The 22,143-nt window shown below is 43.9% G+C and overlaps 1 long non-coding RNA gene across 1 annotated transcript; it reads right to left on the bottom strand.

Annotated features, from left to right (window-relative positions):
- Nucleotides 1-257: 257 nt before the first annotated feature.
- LOC134565185 (uncharacterized) lies at nucleotides 258-22,097 on the bottom strand. Its single transcript, XR_010083802.1, has 2 exons — nucleotides 21,938-22,097; nucleotides 258-1,160 (listed from the first exon to the last, which is right to left on the bottom strand). It is a non-coding gene; the product is annotated as an uncharacterized LOC134565185 (long non-coding RNA).
- Between the last annotated feature and the right edge of the window lie 46 nt (nucleotides 22,098-22,143).

The following is a 22,143-nucleotide window of genomic DNA, read 5'->3' as shown; positions in this document are numbered from 1 at the left end:
GAACAGGGTGCTCCTGGATTAGATGCACCTTGCCCATTGGTGTGTCTCTCTTGTGTATTGGAAGATCAGTCATCCTGCTGTAAACTGTTGGAATAACAAATGAGGGGAGAGGAACAAGCACCAGCTACTGTATAACCTGTCGCCCTTTGTTAACACAGCTTCATCTCAAGTGGAAATTCTGGAGCAGACTTTGTTTGTAAACCTCCTAATTTGGTTTGAAGCACCAGACTTAAGACCTTTGGGCTAGGTTTGTGAGGTTTTGATGGTGGGTTGTTTTTTGGGTTTTTTTTTTTTTTTTTCATTTTTTCTGCAAAATACATTGGAAAGGAACCAAATTTGGAATGTGCCAGAATCAGTGCCCCACAGGTTTAAATCATAAGCAGTCAGCTTGTTCCTCTTGCCTCTCTGGTTTTTTTTGTTCACTCCATTTAAGTCAATACTGAAGGCATTTCCTTGATAGTAACATTGCAAGTTAATCTTTACAAACAGGGATTCCGTGGAATTAAGGGGGAAAAAGGGGAGCCAGGCCAGCCTGGCCTGGATGGGCTGGATGCCCCTTGCCAATTGGTACAGTATTTCTCTTTCCTACCAACCCTGCATGCAGTTCCTTTGTTTGCAGTCCAGCCATTCTCAATGTAATGTTTTTCTGAGCTGACTTTACATTTTTCACATAACACATGCATGTGCATGTGCATGAACAAACCAACTGCTTCAAGTGATCATAACTGCAATGAGAGAACACACGTTTTTGTTGACACCTTAAGCCTCTCAGCAATTTGCTCCCACATCACCTGGTAATTTATAAGTTTGTGTCCTTCAAACATTTTCCCTGAGAATCGTTACTTTCCTTGCAAAATACCCATTGCCTTACCCTGAACTCAAGTTGTAGAAATCCAGCACAACATTCACCTCCAATCAAGTCTGATTGAAAGGAATAGGGCTTATGCCTTTATTAATATTCAGCTCTTTATTAACGTCATCAGCTGGATGGTAGGGTCCAACGGGAGTTTTTCACACTGCTGCAGCAATCCGAAGGAGCAGGTGCTGTCACAGGTCATCACTCAGCTACCAGCAGTAGGTGCTGAGCCCTTGTTCCCACGGCAACAGCTAGAAGCTCTCTCTGGTCAAGCATCAGAAGGCAGAGCAGTGGAGATCTGTCACTGAAGTGTGGAGTAGCAGTCAGCTCTTACCCTCAGGGAAAATCCTCGAGAGTTTCCCTGTCTCTGTCCCTTGAGTTGGCCTAGTCCCCATGCCTGTCAGACTCTTAATAGATCACGGCAAGTTCTCAAACCAGGTCAGGTGGTGCGTCCACCTCCTCCTCAGCAAGAGCATCACCTGGATCTTTTCACCGTGTCCAGTCTTCCATTTTGGGGTGCCTTTCATCCCCAAAGAACTCTCTCCCAGCGTGCTGTGTGTTAGTCTTATTTGTATATGCCCTCCTCAAGTAGGCAACATGGGGGGGGGGGGGAACTAGGTGAGCTCCGGTTACATTAGGCACAGCTAGGACAATCAACTTGCTTTTCAACATGCTAATGCAGGAATGCAGGACCGGCAGGATGGCTGCCCAGCCCCACCAGCGATGGGGGATTGCCTGTCTCTGAGGCGCCATTGCCCCCTCCAGAGCTCCACAGAACCACGCTCGGCACTTTCCCCCGCTTCCCAGGGGCAAAGGCTGAGACACTAGCCACGGCTCCTGGCCGGCCGGCGGGGCTGCCGCTTCCTGGGGGCAGAGGCTGCGACATCAGCCACGGCTCCCGGCCGGTGGGCGGGGCCGCCGCTTCCCGGGGAGAGGGGGCCGAGACACCAGCAGCTGTAGTGGGTCCGGGCGGCCGCCAAGGCATCTCCCCAGGGCAGGATCCCGCCTATAGCGGCGGGAGTCCGGCAGCGGATCTGTCAGGGCTGGGGGCGGCGGCAGCCATCTCAGGAGTTCTGGAGACATAACTCCGCCACATCTCGGGCTACTGCAGCTACACAGGGGCAGCCTTTGGAGCATCCACACTCACTGAGAATTCGTTCATAACATGATGACTTCTGTCTGCACTGCTCAGTTCCACACCCTGGCCTGTCCCATAGCTACTGTGCACCCTGGTCTTCCTTCCAAATCCATGCCATCTTAGGGGCATGTTTTCACAATTTGGCCAAAATGGGAGTTACAAACAGAAGGATGTAAATACCGTTTCTAAAAATCAAGGTTTCCAGTAAGCCAAGCTGGAGCTTGGCTTCCAGACCATCCACAAGTAATGTTTGTGGTGTCTGGCCTGTTCATCGGTGTTATAAATGCCAATCAGATATTCCAATTTTAAATAATAATTTGGTTTATTAATAACAAATCAAATCACAGAATTTCGATAACCCACCAACAGCGGAGAAACTTGACAGAGTTTTCCTGGGAAATGTCAAGGGTGAACCGTGAGATACAGGGTCTGGCAGCCTGCTATCTCCCCCAACGGTTCACAAATCAGCCCGGTTCGGGGCTTGGTTTTTATACACTTTATTCTGCCCTCGGCAATATTTCCCCATATTTCCCATTGTTTCCCCACCAACTATACAAATTCGGGAGTCTCCTCGACCAAGCAGAAAAGAGTTCTTTTTCTGAGTTGAAATGTTAATGTCCAATTTCAATAGGTCCTTATAGTTGATGAGTGGTCGGGATATCGAAGATGTGGCTTGATGGTCCGTGAAGCTGGCACCCGAGGTGTGAGTTGCTGGTGCCAGCTTATCTCCGGAGGTCCCCTCCCAGTGCTTGGGACAGCTGCGAGCTTTCCCGGAAAACTCCTTTGTTCTTTTCTGAATGGAGGCGCCGGCTGTCTCAGGGCGGTCAGTTTCACCGTCTGTTGTAAAATCTCTTAAAACATAAACTTTTACCTGATATCACTTTATACAATTTTATAAATTTCTAATTTATCATAAGAACATGAATTAACAATTCCCCATTTATAACAATCAGAGTATTCAAACACATTTGGAAATAAAAGCTTACCTGATGTTTCTAAGACTATAGTCTACAGCCCAAACCCTCAATGTCTTTGTTATTTAATGTCTTCAATTTAATGGTCTTTCCCTTGGAACTTACCTTCCCGGAATACACACAACATTCACCACTATGCTAGCATGAATTCAAGTTCCTACCTATACTAAAATGCTACTTCTTGACCCTCTCCCTTGTACCAATCTGGCAACAGTGATTTTATTCAGTGGTAAAGTAAGTTGGAACTCTTCCATTTAAGAAAGAAAACCCCAAATGAATAGTACATACACATTTCCTAAAGAGATGAGGAGGATTTTCTTTTTAATTGTTCACAGTAAAATTCGATCTGCATGTTCTGCTATTGTTTGGTGGTTAAACACGGTTATCTGAAATGAATGTTAAATTAAGTAGGTTTTATTTTGACTATAGAACTTCTAAAGTCAGTTGCTTTTTAATTGTAAATACATAGTCCATTAAGATTATTCCATAGTCCATGTTGTTTGCTTCCAATTAATGGTAACTATATCTCATAATTTGTTGGGGATAATCAAGCATGCTTTTATAATTTAAAAATGTTTCTCTGTCTCTGTATTATCATTTATAGCTGAAGATTCACTAACAATCACTGATGGATAAAAAATATTCTATTCATAGCTAATTGCTAGAATAAGCTGTTTAGCATGCAGCACTGTCTCTTGTTTAGGCAGCAAGTCATTCACATCAGATCACATGCAAGTATATTCAAAAATCTGTATTAACCATTATCTTCACATGTAGGTTAACATTAAGTATTGGTATTCTAAATTCTAAGAAATGTAAAGGCCTGCTTTTTTTCTGCTTATGCATAGTCTAGTTACATTGTATGTGCTCCTAACTCTGAGCATATAACTCCCTGAATAAACCCTGGACAGCCATGTAAATTGGAATTACATCCATGAAAACCAGTATGACTGGTCGAAAGCTGACCCTGATCTTACTGGATGCATGGAGATACATGAAGGTAGTGTTATGAACGAAAAAAAAAAACAAATAAAAAAAAACCAAACCAAAACAAAACAACAAAACAACCACCCCACAACTGACCCTCTCCTGGCTAGAGTAACACCCCCCCACACCCCAGACAATCTGAGCAGGGAGAGCTGCCCTGAAGGAAAGTTGCCTGGCAACTTTTCCCTACCTAATTGAAATGTGAAAAGAAGCTGCCCACACCTAGATAGCCCTATTGTCCTTTGTAACTACCTCATTTAGCAAGAGTAACTTCGGCTATGACCAGGACAAATGCATATGCATTTGGATATGCAGATAGGGCAGGGCCGCCCCCGTGGATCCTGGGAGGTTTTTTTGGGGGATACTGCACCCTGAGACAGGAAGCTGGATTTGTCAGAAGAGAATTGGATAGTGCCCTGGCTGAGCGGGGAGTGGATGCACCTCCTGGCCTGGTTTGAAGATTGGCCATGACCTGTGAGGAGCCTGAATGGAATGGGAACTGGCCAGCTGAGCTGACTGATGCAGAGAATGGGAAACTCTTGAAACTTTTCCCTGAGGGCAAAGAGCTGACTGCCAGTGCTCTGCCTTCTGATGGTTGACCAGAGAGAACTGCCAGCTGTTTCTATGGGAACAAGGACTCAGCATCCACTGGGACAGCACCTGCTCCTTCAGATGGCTGCAGTAGTGTGGAAAACTCCGATTGGACTTTGCAATCCTGCTGATGATTTTAATAATGAGCTGATCACTTTAATAAAGAGCTGAATATTAATAAAGGCATATGCCCTGTTCTTTTCAGTAGGGTAGCAACAGAAAAGGAGTGACTCTCACTAACATGACAAGAAATTAGATGGCCATATTGTCCAAGCACTGAAATAATCAGTGGTGCTGTACTGCCCTGCTCCCACTGCTGATGTTTTCTTCCACTGTGGCACTCAAGGCATGTTCAGGCCTTGAGATTTCACTTCTTCACTCAAAAACTGATATTGAAAGTGAAAAGATCCTACTCTCATTTGAGTCTTGCTGTCTTATCACAGGGTGACCTTTGTATGAGGGGCCTGTAAAACATAATACTCTCCAGATAAAAGTAATAGTATATTTTTTTCTCACTGATCTTGTACACTCAGATACAGATGGTTGTGAATAAAACAGATTATATTTAAAATAACATGTAGCCTGAGCTCTAGCAACAATAAGAAACTGATAAAGAAGTTCTAATGATTTAGAGAAAAACAAATCTTTATAGCAGAGAAGTGCATGTATGTATTTACAGTGTAAACCTTCTTGCCTTTGGCTTTTCCTTCACTTTGGGAATAAGAGAAGAAATAAGTTAACTGGTAGCTACTTTTTAGATAGAAAGTCAAAACTGCTTCAGCTGTTCTAACAGATGTTGATGAAATATCTATCCTATCAAGCTTACTCATGCTTTTTTTTTTTTTCCTTTTCTTCTTTTTTTTTTTTTTTCATTTTTTTTTTCCTTTTACTCCCTTTGAAACAGGGTCCCAATGGATTACCAATGCCTGGCTGTTGGCAAAAGGTAGGATGGACAGAGCTTTTTCTTTTCAGGAGCAGTATGTCCTTAGCACACAGAAATGCCTGTCACAATTGTACTGAGCATTATCAAGATATGCCTCAGAACCCCCTAGATAGACATATCCAGCAATGCAAGATCAGACCTTTCCATCACAGTAGTTCATGTGATATGTTGTAATTTATGTAGAATAATTCATTGAGGCAATACTGTAGAAATAGCTGGCATTAGTTTCCTGGAAAGTCCAAGACTTGTCTTCTTTCACGTGGAAACTCACAAATCCTTTGGTTTCTGCAGATGATCAGTGCTTCCTATTCATTATAAAAGCTTGTGGATGGGGCATTTTTGTCAATTATTTCTGTCCATCTATTATTATATTGGTTTTCTGGGATACTAAAAAGGACAGTGTATCCTGATCTTTTCTTTGCCTTACTTTTCTATTCTTCAATAAATCCCCTGGGTTTTGTGTTTTATGGCAATATTAACTGGCAACATTATTTTAGTAAGGATTTAACTTAGACAGTGCTTGATTTTAAAACATAGCATTCAGAATAATATAGTTGGATGGAAACTGGCATATAATATATCAGAAAACATGAAGCATAAGTGAAATCCCACGTGCATTATCTCTGAAGAGTAGTTGGTGCTGAGGAAATAACTATCCATATTTGCAACTCTGCCTTATCTATATGTTTGTAATAGATGTCTGAAATATCTTACTAATTAGATTAATCTGTATCTCTTTTTGTCTCTGCAGTGATGAATCTAACCTTACAAGCATGAAGTTGTGTATATAGTGCTCCACTTTTTTTATTTATAGTTGAGAACTGAAAATTTGATTTTACCAGTCTGAGATATGTTTACATGTAGCAACTTCTACTTGTTTGCAATAGCCCATACATACATCTTTTTTTCACCTACATCTGCAGTTAGATGATACAATAACTGCAGGATAAACCTGCAACGATTGTCTCTCTAATGAGAGAGATCTTGAAACAATGATCAATAATAGAAATTAATATTTCTGTAAATTCTTATGTTTTGGCTCGTGGATATGCATGGACAATGAGTGCCATGAACTAGTTTACAAGAAATTGTGACCAAATAAGAGCAAAATGCTATGAAATGTACTTTGCCGGCTGCTGTTGGAGTTTATTGACTTGGTTTCCATCTTCATCTTAAATGCGTCACTGATTCATGACACCGCATCTTCTCATATGAACTAAAAGCATGAGTTTGTGTGCCAGACCTGCTTGCTGTGTGATCATGAGTGGCTGTTCATGGTGACCTTTGATTCCAGCTTCTGAGTCATTTCCTTTTGTCATCTCAAGGGAGTCACACCATGGCTCATTGCTAAAAAGAGATAAACCAGAGTAGCATAGAAAGAGGCCTTGAATTTTTGGGGAATAGCATTCCAGCTGCAGGTGGATGGCTTCCAGTCTTGCGGGATACTTGGCCCCTTTGATCAAGGAGGGTCTCGCCTGTTGATGAGCATCTGTTTTGCCTTGCACTGCTCACGGTGGTGAAGATATTCACAGTAGGCCCTGTCGAGTCCTTAATCAAGAGGGACAGAATTGTGAAGAAGAAACCAGACTTCTCTGTGGGTTGTTTGAAAAGGTTACAGAGGTGCTGCAGGGATCATTTGATGGCAGACACCACCTGAGACTAGAAGCTTCTCAACCTCACTCAAGGATAGACAGAGTATTTATACGCTGCATATTGTATTTTGAGACTGCTGGAGGAGAAAGCACTCTTGAGGTAGGGATGAATCAGATCATCCTCCAGAGGAGGATAGCAATGGAACTGACCAGAGATGTATGTATCATGGTGTGGTTTTCAGGTTATTCACTTTAAATTACACATAACTAGCTGAACTTCTTTACAGGATTTTGGAAGCAATGGTTTGTTTCCTTTTCCTGTTACTGTTGCCATAAAGAATGAATTTCAATAATCTATTCGACATTTGTGATGACGGCATTGAAGAAAATACTTTCAAGCCACATATTCATCTTGTTTCAGTATTAACAGTTTTTATTTCAGAGTCTTTGAAGCCTTTAAGTCTAGAAAAGCGTTTATTTTTGTGTTTCACGGAATGATGTATTCATCTTGTTCCTTTTATGTTGTTACAGTGATTTTAGTGGACATTATTGCTCAAAAAACATTGGAGAGAAACAGTTCTCTGTGATTATCACTGCACACTTGTCACCATGCTCCACTGTTAAACGTGTTGATTTTTCCTCCCTGTTCAGATGACTTTCTAGAGAAACTTTTCCTTCTCTACTTTTTTTCATTGCTAGAAATACATAATTTGTGCATATTTGTAGTTTTGCCATGAGGTATTTTTTACAACTTTGAGTCTTCATATGGTGCACTGAAGTTAGTTTGAGAGATTAATTTATGAGAAATGGTGCCATATTTGGCAGATGGAAATTCTTTTTATATCACTTCTGTTCCTAATGTATATAGCAGGATTATCCCAAATGTTTTTAGTTATTTTTTGAAGAGTTGTCTTTCATATGTAGACCAAAACTAAAATTGAAGAAGACAGCTTGTCTCCATTCATATAAGGGCACCTTACGCCCTTCTAGGAACACACATTTTTCCTTGCTCCATCATTTCTAAATCATGTGCAGATGGGGTCACACTTTTTGTATTGGTTCATGATCTCAGATCAATGGAAATGCCATTATAATGGAATGTTTCTCTTTGATGAATCTTTATTGTCATTTTGGTACATTGGACTCAAACCCAGGTTTTCATTGAGGAAAACCCAGATTTTTAAAGTGAAAAGTCAATTTAGTGGCCTCCAATTAGTAGTATCTTACTAATAAAAAAAAAAAATCTGACACTATACACTGAATACATATGTATTTTTACTGCTCAATTCCATCTTTCCAATGGTAAGAAATAAAAAAGTGTTCACAGCTGTAAGGAAATATGTTTTGCTTACCCTAAATTTTCAGAGATGCAAGTATCAACCTGTCTGAATAGTGATGATTATGACAGTGAAAACCTTCAGGTGGCACAGACAGAATATAAAATGTTACCAGAGTGTTACAGCAGTAACACCACTGAGGGCCTTTCAGGAGGACAGGAGCTGTACCGTATAAGCCTCTGACTTGCCACTTTCAGTCTGCTTGTTTAGGCAGTACTGTCTCAAAAAACCAGCTGGCTGAGGAGCAAGCTGCCTGCCTGACAGAAAAGAGTTGCTCAAGTCAGTGTCCTGACTTGGCACATTTGTCCGGGTGCTGTAATTTAGATTTTAGGGGGGTCCCCAGGGAGGGTTCTCCGGGAGCCCCCTGGGCCTTAAGTTAGTGAGTGTTCGCATGCAGGCAGGCAAGGAGACTCCAGACGGCTGGTGAGGTGCTGATGAGATGAGGATTTATTTGGAGTTCGACCCCAGGAAGGCAGCATGGTCACTGAGGGAGAGGGGAGAGGAGGTGGAGAGGGGGAAGGGGAGGGGGAAGGGGAGAGGAGCAAAGCCTCTGGAGGCTTCCAGGGCAAAGAAAGCGCGCTCTCTCCGTTTGCACCCTTAACAGAGAGATTCAAAGTGAGCGCAGACAGATCTTCAGGCCAATGAGGTTACAGATAAACGATACTGCAGGGGAGGTTACAGACTTGGGATAAACCATACACTTTCCAGGGGTGAGCCAGAGCATACCATTTCAATAAAATGCAATTCCACAAATTCACCCTTTTTTTGTTAAAATGTGAGAAGAGAAATATGACACATGACAATTAACAATTTAAAAATGAAACAGTAATTACACAGTTTTGCAGCATAAAAACAAATACAATTGCAGTAAGGATTATGTTATACTGTGAACAGTCTATCTGACTTGATGTAATTGCAATAAACGGGTTATGTGGGTTCATGTTGCAAGATTTAAACAAATTTGTTAACCTTTTCAGCATGACTGGCCTAATGGTGTCTAGCCTTTTCCAACTGGCTTTTCAGACCACCATAGCCCCCAGTTCTAGGCTATGGCGCTGACTTCTGCTCCCATTCCAGGGACAGGAAAACACTTGGAGTTCCTCGGGCTCCACATAAGGCCTCAGATTCTCACCCATGGACCTGAGCCAAATTATTCCTTTCACTTTCCAACTGGTTCAACCAAAGGAGCGACACTCTGCATGCAATTGTTTATATTCGTCCATATGTACCCATTGGGGATTTTTTTCGTCCATACTTGCACCAGAAGTGTCAGAGACCTAACAGAAGACCCCCAGTTTTAGGTCACCAAAAGAAAAACAAACAAATTTTTTTTTTTTTCCAAAATACTTTCTCAGACACCATTTTAGGTTATCAGTCACCCTCAGAACTTACTGAGGACAGCATAAACCCAAGAGCGATTCTGATTCAGTAGTCTACTACTGAATCGCACTATTCAAGAAAACAATTCAAAAACTGCTTCCCATGGATTTACCCTTGTGACCTGAAGAGGCCTCTGCTTTCTAAAACTGAAAACAGGACAATTTGCAATATGAACACACGCAAAAACTAGAAAGGCATAATTGTAAAACTACTCCATGGGGATGGGAAGGAAATGGAGAAACAACAGGTTTTAGGGTTGGAGAAATAGGGGATTGGATCACCCTGCTGTTTGACCAGAACAGCAAGGGACAGGGGCAGAATAACAGGGAAAGGAGATCATAAAGTAGAATTAACAATTATACAAGGCTGTAAAACTGGTATTACAAATTTACCTTAGCTTTGGGGTTTGGTTTCTTAGCATTTACCTTGTGGGACTTGGAAAGCGGAAGGTGGGACTAGGAGCTGGAGGGGACGCACTAGGCCATGTTGGCCATGTGGCCACAGCGCACGTGGCGGCAGCTGTGCCATGCCAGGCTTAGCAGGACGGGGTTAACTCTCAGGGGTTTGTTTAGGGGAAGGGGGGTTAGGGAGAAGGAGCAGCAGAGGGGAGGAGGGAGTAAGGGTGATCACAGAATTTACAAAACCAAGTTTTGGGAGGTGCGGGGCTTGGGCACAGGTGAAGACTGCTTTTTCCTTCTCTGATGGCTCTCTCGCTGAGTTCTTTTCGCTGCTGTCTAGGGCGTTGGCTGCTCGGGCTCGACAGTTTGCACGGTGTGCAGGGTCCTTTTCGCTGCTGCTGCCGGGCAGGGGGAGGGCTGTCTCGGCACCGTCGCCGCAGCAACGGTGCTGCGGGCAGAGCGCCGGGTGTGCTCTGCGTGGCTTCTTTGGGTGCCAGGGCCCGCGCGTGCACAGCAGCGGAGTTAGGGCCGCGCCGCGGCTCACGCCGGGGCTTCGCTGCACCGGCGCTTCACTGTGCCGGGGCCGGGCTGCGCCACGGTGGGCTTCCGCCAGGGCAGGGGTATTGCCAGGCCAAGGCCGCTCTGGGGCCCCGCTGGGGCTCAGGCCCCCTCCGCGCTGGCTGGCAGTGGTGGGACAACGGCGTGGTGGCTTGCGGGTTCTCTGCGCGGTGGGGGAGGGGCCGCCTGGGGCCGCGATGGCCCAGGACGAACATTCAGCCAGTGACAGCACTGAAGCAGTGTTTCGCGGGGTTCTGCGCTGTGCTGGTGGTGCGGTGGTCCATCTTTGTCTCGGTCGTTGGTGCTTTTGCCCCACGTTGGTGTATCATTTGTTGTAGTTTAGATTTGGGGGGGTCCCCCGGAGGATTCCTGGGAGCCCCCCGGGCTTTAGGTTCTTTAGTATTTGCATGCAGGCAGGCAAGGAGACTCTAGATGGCTAGTGAGGTGCTGATGAGATGAGGATTTATTTGGAGTTCGACCCCAGGAAGGCAGCATGGTCACTGAGGGAGAGGGGGAAAGAGTGGGAGAGGGGGAAGGGGAGGGGGAAGGGGAGAGGAGCAAAGCCTCTGGAGGCTTCCAGGGCAAAGAAAGTGCGCTCTCTCCGTTTGCACCCTTAACAGAGATTCAAAGTGAGCGCAGACAGATCTTCAGGCCAGTGAGGTTACAGAGACATGATACTGCAGGGGAGGTTACAGACTTGGGATAAACCATACACTTCGAGGGGTGAGCCAGAGCATACCATTTCAATAAAATGCAATTCCACAATGCACCACTGCCTAGCAGTGATAGTGAGTGGGATGAACCTGAACCTCCCCCACCAGCTCCCAAACTTCCCCCACAAGGATCCATAGCATTAAGGACCTGAAAACAAACCAGAGAGGTCATACAAGCACCTCTAAGGCAAGCAATGACCTCTGATGGAGAAACAAAACTGATTAAGGTTCCCTTTTCCTCGATTGATTTAGAAATTTGGGAAAAGAGTGCTAAGGGCTATCGAAGTGATCGAATAGGCGTGTCTAAGAAAATGAAGTTTATGATTAAGCAGCATTTACCTGATTGGGCAGACCTCCAACTGCTGCTTGATGACCTAACAGAAACTGAGAAGCAATTAGTTTTGAAAGTAGCTAAGGATCTGGCCGAGGATGATTGTAGAACACAGGAGGATGTTAAGGATATATTTCCCCTCCAAGACCCAAAATGGAATCCTAATGAAGATGAGGGGTTGGGACGGTTAAAGAGATATCAGGAATTGATAGTAAAAGGGCTGGAAAGAGCAATCCCCAAAACCATAAACTGGTCAGCCTTATATGCTATCAAACAGGGCCCTTCTCAAACACCTTCTGAATTTCTAGATCACCTGCGAGACGCAATGTGCCAACACACCACACCTGGATCCTGGATCTGATGAAGGGATGCAGCAATTAATAAATTTATTTTTAAGACAGTCTACAGGAGACATCAGGCGGAAACTCCAGAAGATCTGGGGTCCAAACAGCTGGAATTTAGAAGCTTTACTGGATTAGGCCTGGAGAGTTTTTAGTAACCGGGAAGAAGGATATAAACAAGGAATGAAGAAATTAGTAGCAATAGTAAAAGAGGGAGAAAAAGGAAAACGTGGGCAAGGTCCACTGAAACAGGGACCACCCCGACTGGGAAAAGATCAATGTGCATTTTGCAAAAAATTTGGTCACTTGGAAAACCAGTGCCCAGAACTAAAAAATGGTGATGAACATAGAAAAGGTGGTCAGAAAGGGGAGAAAGGGATTGCTCATGTAAAAGAGGACTGAGGGGGACGGGAGAGCCCTACCCTAGAGGACCCTCTGGTTATAGTCAAACTGGGGAACAAAGAAACAAAGGTGAAATTTTTGATAGACACGGGCAACATTTTCAGTGCTGAATAAGGCCCTAATACCTGTAACCAATGACTATGTTATGGTAAAAGGGGTGACTGGCCAATCTGAAAGAGCTTATTTTTGCAAACCATTGAAGTATAAATTGGGTAAACAGTGGGGAATTCACCGATTTTTATACATGCCTAAAGCTCCGTCTGCACTTTTGGGCAGAGACCTGATAGAGCAGCTGGAGGCAAAAATAATATTTAAGAATGGGGACATTATTTTGGAGGTAAAAGATCAACAATATGTGGAACTGTTAAGTTTAATGATGAAAACCAAAGAAATCGAAGTTGCAAATGAAGAGGAAAATTTCAGGAAAATAATAGATCAGGTATTTCCTGGAGTGTGGGCTTCTGATATACCAGGAAGGGCAAAGAATGCACTACCAGTGCAGATTAAACTTAAAGAAGGAGGACAGCCAGTAAGGGTTAAACAATACCCCGTAAAGAAAGAAGATAGAGAGAGGATTAGTCCAATTATTGAAAACTTTTTGAAGATAGGACTACTGAGGGAGTGTCAGTCTGATTTCAACACTCCTATTTTGCCAGTGAAGAAGCCTGATGGGTTGGTACAAGATTTAAGAGCTGTTAACAAAGCAACTGAGGACTTGTACCCAGTAGTTGCCAATCCTTACACCCTGTTAACCTGTTTAACACCTGAATTAACCTGGTTTACCGTTTTAGATTTGAAAGATGCTGTCTTTTGCCTACCTCTCCATGAAGCCAGCCAGAAAATTTTTGCATTTGAATGGGAAAGCCCTAGATCTGGACCTAAAACTCAGCTCACATGGTGCATATTACTGCAGGGGTATAAGAACTGTCCTACCCTATTTGAGGCGCAGCTTGCAAAGGATTTGGAGTCCTGGGAACCTCCTCCAGGAGAAGGACAGCTCCTCCAGTATGTGGATGACCTCTTAATAGCCACCCAGACTCAGGAAACATGCGTGGCCTGGACGGTAAGCCTCCTAAACTTTCTGTGCCTGCAAGGGTATCGAGTATCCCAAAAGAAGGCTCAGATGGTAAAGCAGACAGTTATTTACCTGGGCTATGAAGTAAGAGTTGGACAAAGAACCTTGGGACAAGATCGCAAGGAGGCAATATGCCAGACCCCAAAGCCTCAGACAGTGAAAGAACTGAGAACCTTTCTAGGCATGACAGGGTGGTGCAGACTGTGGATTTATAATTATGAATTGCTTGTTAAACCTCTGTATGCCTTGATCACAGAAGGGAGCAGAGATCTTCAATGGACAAAAGAAGCAACTCGAGCCTTCAACCAGCTAAAGAAGGCCCTCATGTCAGCACCAGCCTTGGGACTTCCAGACGTGGGTAAGCCATTCCTTTTGTTTTCTAACCAGAAGCAAGGAATCGCTTTAGGAATACTAATACAAATTCCGAAGGGCAGTTGCCTACCTCTCCAAACAGCTGGATACAGCAGCTGAGGGGTGGCCGGGGTGTCTCAGAGCCATTGCAGCAGTAGCAGTGAACATCCAAGAGGCACGTAAGTTCACCCTGGGCCAGAAGATGACTCTGCTAGTGTCCCACACAGTGTCTACAGTCCTGGAAGCGAAAGGGGGGCATTGGCTCTCCCCACAGAGATTCCTGAAGTACCAAGCTATAGTGGTAGAACAAGATGATGCTGAGATTGTGGTAACTACCACTGTGAACCCAGCTTCCTTCCTCAGCGAAAGTATGGGAGAACCAGTGATCCATGATTGCCTGGAGACCATCGAAGCCACCTACTCCAGTCGCCCAGATCTGAAGGATACCCCGCTTGAGAATGCTGAGACCTGGTTACTGATGAAAGCAGCTATGTCATCAGTGGAAAGAGGCATGCTGGGTATGCAGTTACCACAAGCAGAGAGGTAATAGAGTCTGGACCATTACCAACAAATACCTCTGTGCAGTGGGCTGAAATAATCGCCTTAATTCGAGCCTTAGAGCTGGTGAAAGGAAAAGAAATTAATCTCTATACAGATTCCAGATATGGATTTGGAGTAGTTCATGCACATGGAGCTATTTGGAAGGAGAGAGGACTGTTGAACTCACAAGGGAAGAATATTAAACATGCCCAAGAAATACTGAGACTATTGGATGCAGTACAATTACCTGAAAAGGTAGCCATCATGCACATTAAAGCGCACCAAAAAGTGAGCTCTGAATTGGAGGAAGGGAATATGCTGGCAGATAGGGAGGCAAAAGAAGCAGCAAAAGGTGAGATACCTGATGAGACAATTGAGGCAGCATTGATTCCAGATGGAAAAATTTCTATTGAGGGTAAGCCAATATACAATAAAAAGGATAAGAAACTTATTAAGGTAGAAAAGGCAAGTTATAACCAGGAGGGATGGGCTGTAACAGAAGAAGGGAAACTTGTAGTGCCCTCTTATTTGTTGTGGTCATTAGTACAGAGGGAACATGAGAAAACACACTGAGGAATAGATGCCCTGTATAACCATTTGAAAGAAAGAATCATAGCCAGGAAATTGCAGGGCACAGTGATACAAGTAAGTCATCAGTGTAGCCTTTGCCTCCGAACTAACCCTAAAAACACCCCAAAGCCTAAAGTGGGACAAATTGGGAAAGGTTGTGGACCTGGGCAACAATGGCAAATTGATTTTACAGAACTGCCCAGAAAGGGAGGGTATCGTTACCTATTGGTGCTGATACCTTTTCAGGATGGCCAGAAGCCTTTCCTGCCAGGACAGCTAAGGCCCGAGAAGTGACCAAAGCACTGTTGCAAGAAATAATACCACGATTTGGAGTTCCAGCCACCATATCCTCAGATAGGGGACCACAGTTTATTTCAAAAATTGTACAGCAAATAAGTCACCACCTGGGAATAGACTGGGAATTGCATATCCCATACCACCCTCAATCTAGTGTGCAAGTGGAGAAAACGAACCATTTGATGAAACAACAAATTGTGAGTTTGTGGCAAGAAGCAAATTTGCCCTGGCCCCAGGCTCTCCCATTGGCATTATTGCGAATTCAGACAAAACCAAGGGCAAAAGAGAAACTAAGCCCTTTTGAAATATTGTATGGGAGGCCATATGCAGTTCAAGAGGGGACAACACCCATTCAAATAGGGGAAGAAACCCTACATAGATATATGGTGGCCCTAAATAAACAACTTAGAGAAACTGAGAGATATGTGGCTGGAGCTCAAAATAGGGAACTAGGTGGGACAGTACATGGTGTACAACCTGGAGATTATGTGATCAAGTCTTTTGCAGAAAAGACCTTGGATCTGCAGTGGGAAGGACCATTCCAGGTGCTCCTCACTACCTTCACTGCAATCAAGATCAAAGAACAGAAGGCCTGGATCCATCACTCCCAAGTAAAGAAAGCCCCAGAGGGAATTTGGAAGGTCACACCAGGCGATAATGAACGGAAGCTGAAGCTCACTCGGGACCACGAATAAATAGACTAATAATTACTATGGACATTATGTGGAAAGTTTATAACTATTGTAGTAATTACTTTAGCCATAACAAGAGTCAACACAATACCACGTAGGTATAATGTGACTGGGATATATCAGTGCCAAGGAAGAGCTTATGACCCTTACTCTCGTAAGGCTTTAAACAAGATGCTAAAAGTCACAAATGCAAGCTTGTGGGAAGGAAGAAATGTTTGGGGATGTAAGTATGCATTCGTACAGGATGGGTTCCATGAGGCTTACCACCCACCCATGAGACCCATCCGGATTAGTCCTGAATGCTGTGACAAATGCTTGAGTAAATGTCCTCAGTTTAGACTCAAAATAGAGGGGTGTGCGATAAGAGGGTATGATATTGACTTTAACATCACCCAGGTATGTACTGAGCTCCATAAGGACCAGACCAAGATTACTCCACCAGTGCCAAGAAAGGCTGTGATCACCCAGATGCCAGCTATTCCAGAAGTAGAGGAACAAATAACTCCTGTAGTTACCAGAATTGGGCCATATGCTATTAAGAAGACAGGAGTTCAGAAGCTGATAGTTAACCCAAAGTGGTCTTTGAAACGAGTAGAAATGGGAGTACAGGTAAATGCTTCTCACATTTGGCCAGAATGTGCCCCATTTATCAGGAACTCCTTTATGGACTGGACCACTTGGCTCCAAAAAAGTATGCCTCCTAATTTAAGAGTAAGAGGGATCTCACTGGGTTGCTAGGGACAGGACTGGGAGTGCTGAACACAATAGATTCAGAAGTGCTGATTGCCTAGGCTGGGTACGGGTATAAAGTCTCTAAAGATCTTACCACATCTTAGTATCTAAATAAAGTAGTTTATTTATACAAAAGCACATATCTGAAGGCAAAGAGTTCTGAGAGCGGCCTTATTCTACAACCAATTATAAACCTAGGCAAACAAAGTCTAAACAAGACAATAACTAAAGCATAGAAACCTTAACACACAGAGTTCTAATGAAACAGCAAACAAAGCATAGAATTCCTAACAAGCAGAACTAGTAAGACTATAAGCAAAGCACATATCTGACATTACAGCCTCTAGGTAAATCAGCCTCCCATCTGACCCCAAGCAGGATTTTCCAACCGTGGGGTCACAATAACAGAAAGGGAACACAAGATCACAGATCCCAGACAGGGGTCCCGGCCGCAGGGATCACAGTCGCAGTGGAGGGGTCCCCAACTTGGCAGAGTTCCTGAAAGCAGGGTCACAGGGACAAGGAAGGGTCCCGGGGTCCCAAACTCTTGCAGTTCCCGGTTGCAGAGACAGGAACTCTCACAGACTCCCCAGCAGCCCCGAACAAAGTCCCGGGGCAAATGCCGCAGGGGAAAAGGGAAGGGACGGGATCGCAGGGGCCAGGGAGGATCCCTGGGGTCCCGAACCCTCGCAGGAGGAAGGGACGGGACCCCAGGGCCCAGATGCCAGGCTACCTTTAGATGATAGCTTTAGAATCCCATTCGGCTCCCTGGCAAGGCTCCTTCCTCAGGCTGCAGGAGGTGGAGGTTGAATCGATTGATCAGATTGATCACTCGACCAATTCCTCCAATCCGTCCCCCTGACTGACTGACACAGAGGCTTTTTATCCCAAATTACAAAATGCATATTCATATTTTTTATCTACACACTAACCAATCTAGGTACAATTCTAAAGTTCGTAAAACTACGAAAATCAGCGTCAAAACCTACGCACATAGCATATCTATTAACGTAAAACTCTATCTTACTAGCATAAGGTTCTACCTTGTTGTACATAAAACTCATACTAAAAATTATAAACAGTACCCTACTCTATTTTTGTTATGTCTGTACTCTATCACTAAGCCTGAAGCTGTGTCCTTCTACACTGAACTAGGACTTAGGGCATGTAAAGCTTAAAGCTAAGGGTTAGATTTCTACTTTATGCATTTAAAGCTTTTATACATTCTAATTTTTCTAAAGGCTTTAATTCTATCTCTGTACTTTTCACTCTCTGTGGAGGATCCATGGAAACATGGACTCCAACAGCTGATGAATAAATTAACCTCAGTAGGGAGCGATTTAGTCAAACTACAACAACCTTTGCAATCCTCTCTACTAGCACTAGGTAACAATCATTGGAAATTGACCCAAATATTATCAGAATGGGAAAATACAGAGGAGCGAGATCATGAGGCAATAATTAATGCGCTAGGCACAGCTAGTGAAAACATCTCGCTGGCTCTAGGGTGTACTCAAGCACAACTGTGGATGCAATCAGTAGCTGCTGCAGTTATCAGGGAAGGTGGAGAGGGAACATTCCCTGATGAAATTCGCAAGATTGTTTGGGACAATGCTTCTGATAAGGAGAGGGAACTTCAGTCTTGGTGGATGTTGGTCAATTTCACCTATAACCCTGTGACTAGTATGGTGACAGCCTTTGTTTTAACTATACACAATGCCTCAGTGGACCTAATACATCCAATAGTCCCCTTAGGATTAAACCATGAGGGAACAGTATTGTACCCTTCTGAGCACAGGATGTGGGCAGGAGAAATTGAAGGAAAATGGCAAACTGTTAATCTAGAGCCCTGTACTGTGAGGAGACATCTAGGATACATATGTGAAGGGACATTAGAAGGTGACAAAGACACTTGTTTGGATACGGACCAAAGTATTTGTCACTTTGAAACGCATCCAGGCAAACAGACAACTTCACTTGTGTATACGGGACAAGGTTGTGTCTGTCTTAGGACTGCATGCCCCATCATAAGAACAGACAACCAAATTATAGATGAGACTCAATTTAATTTTTAGTGTTTGCAAATTTGTTAGAATTAAGGGATGTGATTTTCCTATCGGGCACCTGTAATATCACATCAATATATAAAGGCCAACCTAGCCACTGTGCAGGAGATACTGCCTGTGCCCATAGGAATGAATTTGACTTTAGTTGATCAGTTGATGAAACATCACAAATTGAGAGAAATCTTAAAAGAAATTAGAGATGGAGGGGAAAAGACATAAATTAAAATACATCATGACACTGAGACCATCAAAGGGGTTTTTAAAAGGCTTGAGGAACATTTGTCTCATCATTGGTGGGATGTGCTTTTTGGATGGTCCCCAACAGCAACTGGTATACTGAATGCCTTAGTCCACCCTATAATTGTGTTGCTTATTTTAGTCAGCATAAGTTTAGTACTATCTGTTGTAATACTTGTTTGGAATTGGAGGATGCTACAAGTGGCAGCTTTAACATCACTATCAAAGGCGTATGGCTTGGTCTTGAGAGACACCAGCCATACGGCTTGGATAGATGCAGACGACACTGTATACTGAGTAAAAGAATTTACTCATTTCAAAGAAGAAGTGGGGAAATGAGACACTAATTTTGAAGCTTTGAGAAAAGCTAAGGTTACAGTTAACAATAGATGTTGCTGATTTAGCTGAAATGAATAGATAAGCTTTGCTGAAATCAGTTAAAAGTTAGAGGATGGTTAAAAGAAACCGGATTTAAGATAAGCTACCCCAGATCGAATAACTCATTGCTTGTCAAACAGAGAATCTAATCAATACAACACCAGACCTCCTGTTTCCAGAAACCCACTGAAATAGTCCTGGAAAACAGGAAACAGGGAGTTCTACCAGCCATTAATCACATCTGCATTGAAAAGGTTGAAAGTTTAGAATGAGGAAGACTCGTTTTACTTCCTCCTTTTGGTGACCACTCCTCACAAAAGGACCACTGACCCATTTCAGGGAACAAACTACGCATGCTTAATAGCCTTGTTGTCAATTGGCATAGGAAGCGGAGAAGAGGAAGTGACAGGGGTATGAATATGCATTTGTATTTTGTGTATTCAACATTTTTGTAAATAAAAGGCTTTGTAATTACCTGTGATCTTTGCAGTGCGCATTAGGGAGCTATCCCACGTGCTGCCCGGCATCGCAATAAACATACACTTTCTAACTTTAACTGTTAGAGAGTCTTTTGCCCGTCACAGTTGGATATTGATATTAGATCAATATTCATATTTTAATAAATCAATAACACCATTTTAATTTTCTCATTTTTTCTCCCTCCCTTGAGTGTTGAGTGTGTTGATTTTTTGCAACTCTGGAGACAACTACCTCCTTCTGCAAAAAAAGCTTGTGAGTCATTCAGGTGGTGGTCAAACGGGCTGTTGCTCACAATGAAAACCCATGCATTTCCCTTGGCACAGTGGGAACAGAAGCTGGTCTTTAATAAGAGTGTTTTCAAAGCTTGACTCTGCCTGCAATTGATTTCACAGGAGAGCAGCGTCTGCACATTGTGCCAGGTCCCTATATGTCCTGCCATGTTCCTAGGCTGTAGCTCTGCTTGTTTACATGCCTTATGGACATCTATGGTCAAATAACTCTCTGGGACTGAAGTAAGATGTTAAGCACCATTTTGTACTATAGCCAAAAAGTCATTACGCAACAGATGACTGTAGCATATATAGGTCACAGTCAAGAACAAAATACTAATGCCTTGCAGGCTTTATTTTCAGAGGTCCTGAGCAGGTCCTAAAACCCTCACACTCTCACCCTGTCTGCTTCGGATAAAATCCTTAAAAGCAGCATTTTATAAGCATCTAAATCACACTGATTCCAGCAAAACTCAAGCTCCTTATAAAATTAAGCAAAGTACTCTTTAAATACTTTTTTGTCTTTCTTCTCCACCCCCCCCCCCCCCCCCGCTCAGAGAATGTGCCAGCTATGTAATTATGTTGAATGATATTACTGAGCAGAAGGAAAATATTCTGAACATTTAGCAGTGTTTATATGACCTTGGATAAACACAGTTGTTTCCAGGTAAGTCTGAGAGTTATTGTTGGGTATACTGAGGTTATGAACTTTTAAAGTCACTTGTAAATGTGACTCCTGGATAGTGAAGTAGTTTGCTTTCTTTCTCACAGATTCTAGCTCTGTTGCCTAGATCTTTTCTGACATCTTCAGCTATTTCTCTGCTATACTTTGAAAGCAATGTCCATCATCATTGGCCATTTCTTGACTACAGGTTTTTTTCTCTAACCTGTCAGTTCATTCTATGAAAGTTTTTCTTTGTTCATCTGGCACTGCTCAAACCTACAATCCTTGCACAGGCAGGACTTCCTTAATATTGAGCTTGCCCCTAAAAAGAGGTTGATTTTGTCTCTTTATGTGGCCATGACTTTAGGGAATCCTTCATGAGCTATGAATCTTTAGTAAGGTTTCTCTATATGCTACACATTTAAGATGCAATTAGCAAAATAGATCTGTTTTTACAACCTGGACTTATTTTTCACTTGGCAACATCTACTGAAGAAATTATTAAAGCTGCACATCCTGTAGGAACTAACAGTGCCATACAGTGGGATCAGATACGTGCACAGCCAGGACTATTGCTCAGGTCACAACCTCTGACAGCCCTACCGCATGTCCCGCAGTTAAACTCAGCTTAAGGAATAGCAACAGGTTCATTCAAGAGATACGGCTGTTTTGCAGGTGCATGCACAAAAAAACCCAACCCAGCGCAGGCTCATTTTAGACGTACACCTGGGTACCACATTCTGGCTGCTTGCTTCGATCTGCTGGAAAAGTGAATGATGCGTTTGATGTGCAGTGTTTTAATGACGGCATCCCCCGGCCCGCCTAGGGAATTCCGGGTAGCCCCAAGACCTGGCAAGCCAGAGGGATGACAGGTCCTGTGTGTGTCCATGTCCCCTTCCCCGCTGGATCTCGCCGCGGGGCCGGAGGGTCTGCCCAGCTCTGGCAGCCCCCGGGCAGAGCCGAGCGGGTCCGGACGGGCGCTGTCACCAGACAGACCCCCCTCCTCCTCCCCCTTCCTCCCCTCCGGCCCCGCCGCCGCCTCTACCCGATGTGCTTCCTCCGAAGGGCGAGGGTCTCCGTCTTGCTGTAGAGCTCCTCCATCCCGCCGGCAGGCAGGCATGGCACGGCACGACACGGCACTGGAGAACACGATCCGTCCGAGCCGACCGGGAGTTCCCCGGCTCTTATGCCGGCACCGGCCAAACCCTTCCTCCCCGCCTCCCTCCCTCCCGCCTTCCCCGGCGGAACGGG

This window comes from Prinia subflava (genome assembly GCF_021018805.1).
Source record: "Prinia subflava isolate CZ2003 ecotype Zambia chromosome W unlocalized genomic scaffold, Cam_Psub_1.2 scaffold_37_NEW, whole genome shotgun sequence".
NCBI lineage: Eukaryota > Metazoa > Chordata > Aves > Passeriformes > Cisticolidae > Prinia > Prinia subflava.
This window is presented reverse-complemented; position numbering and strand designations above follow the sequence as displayed.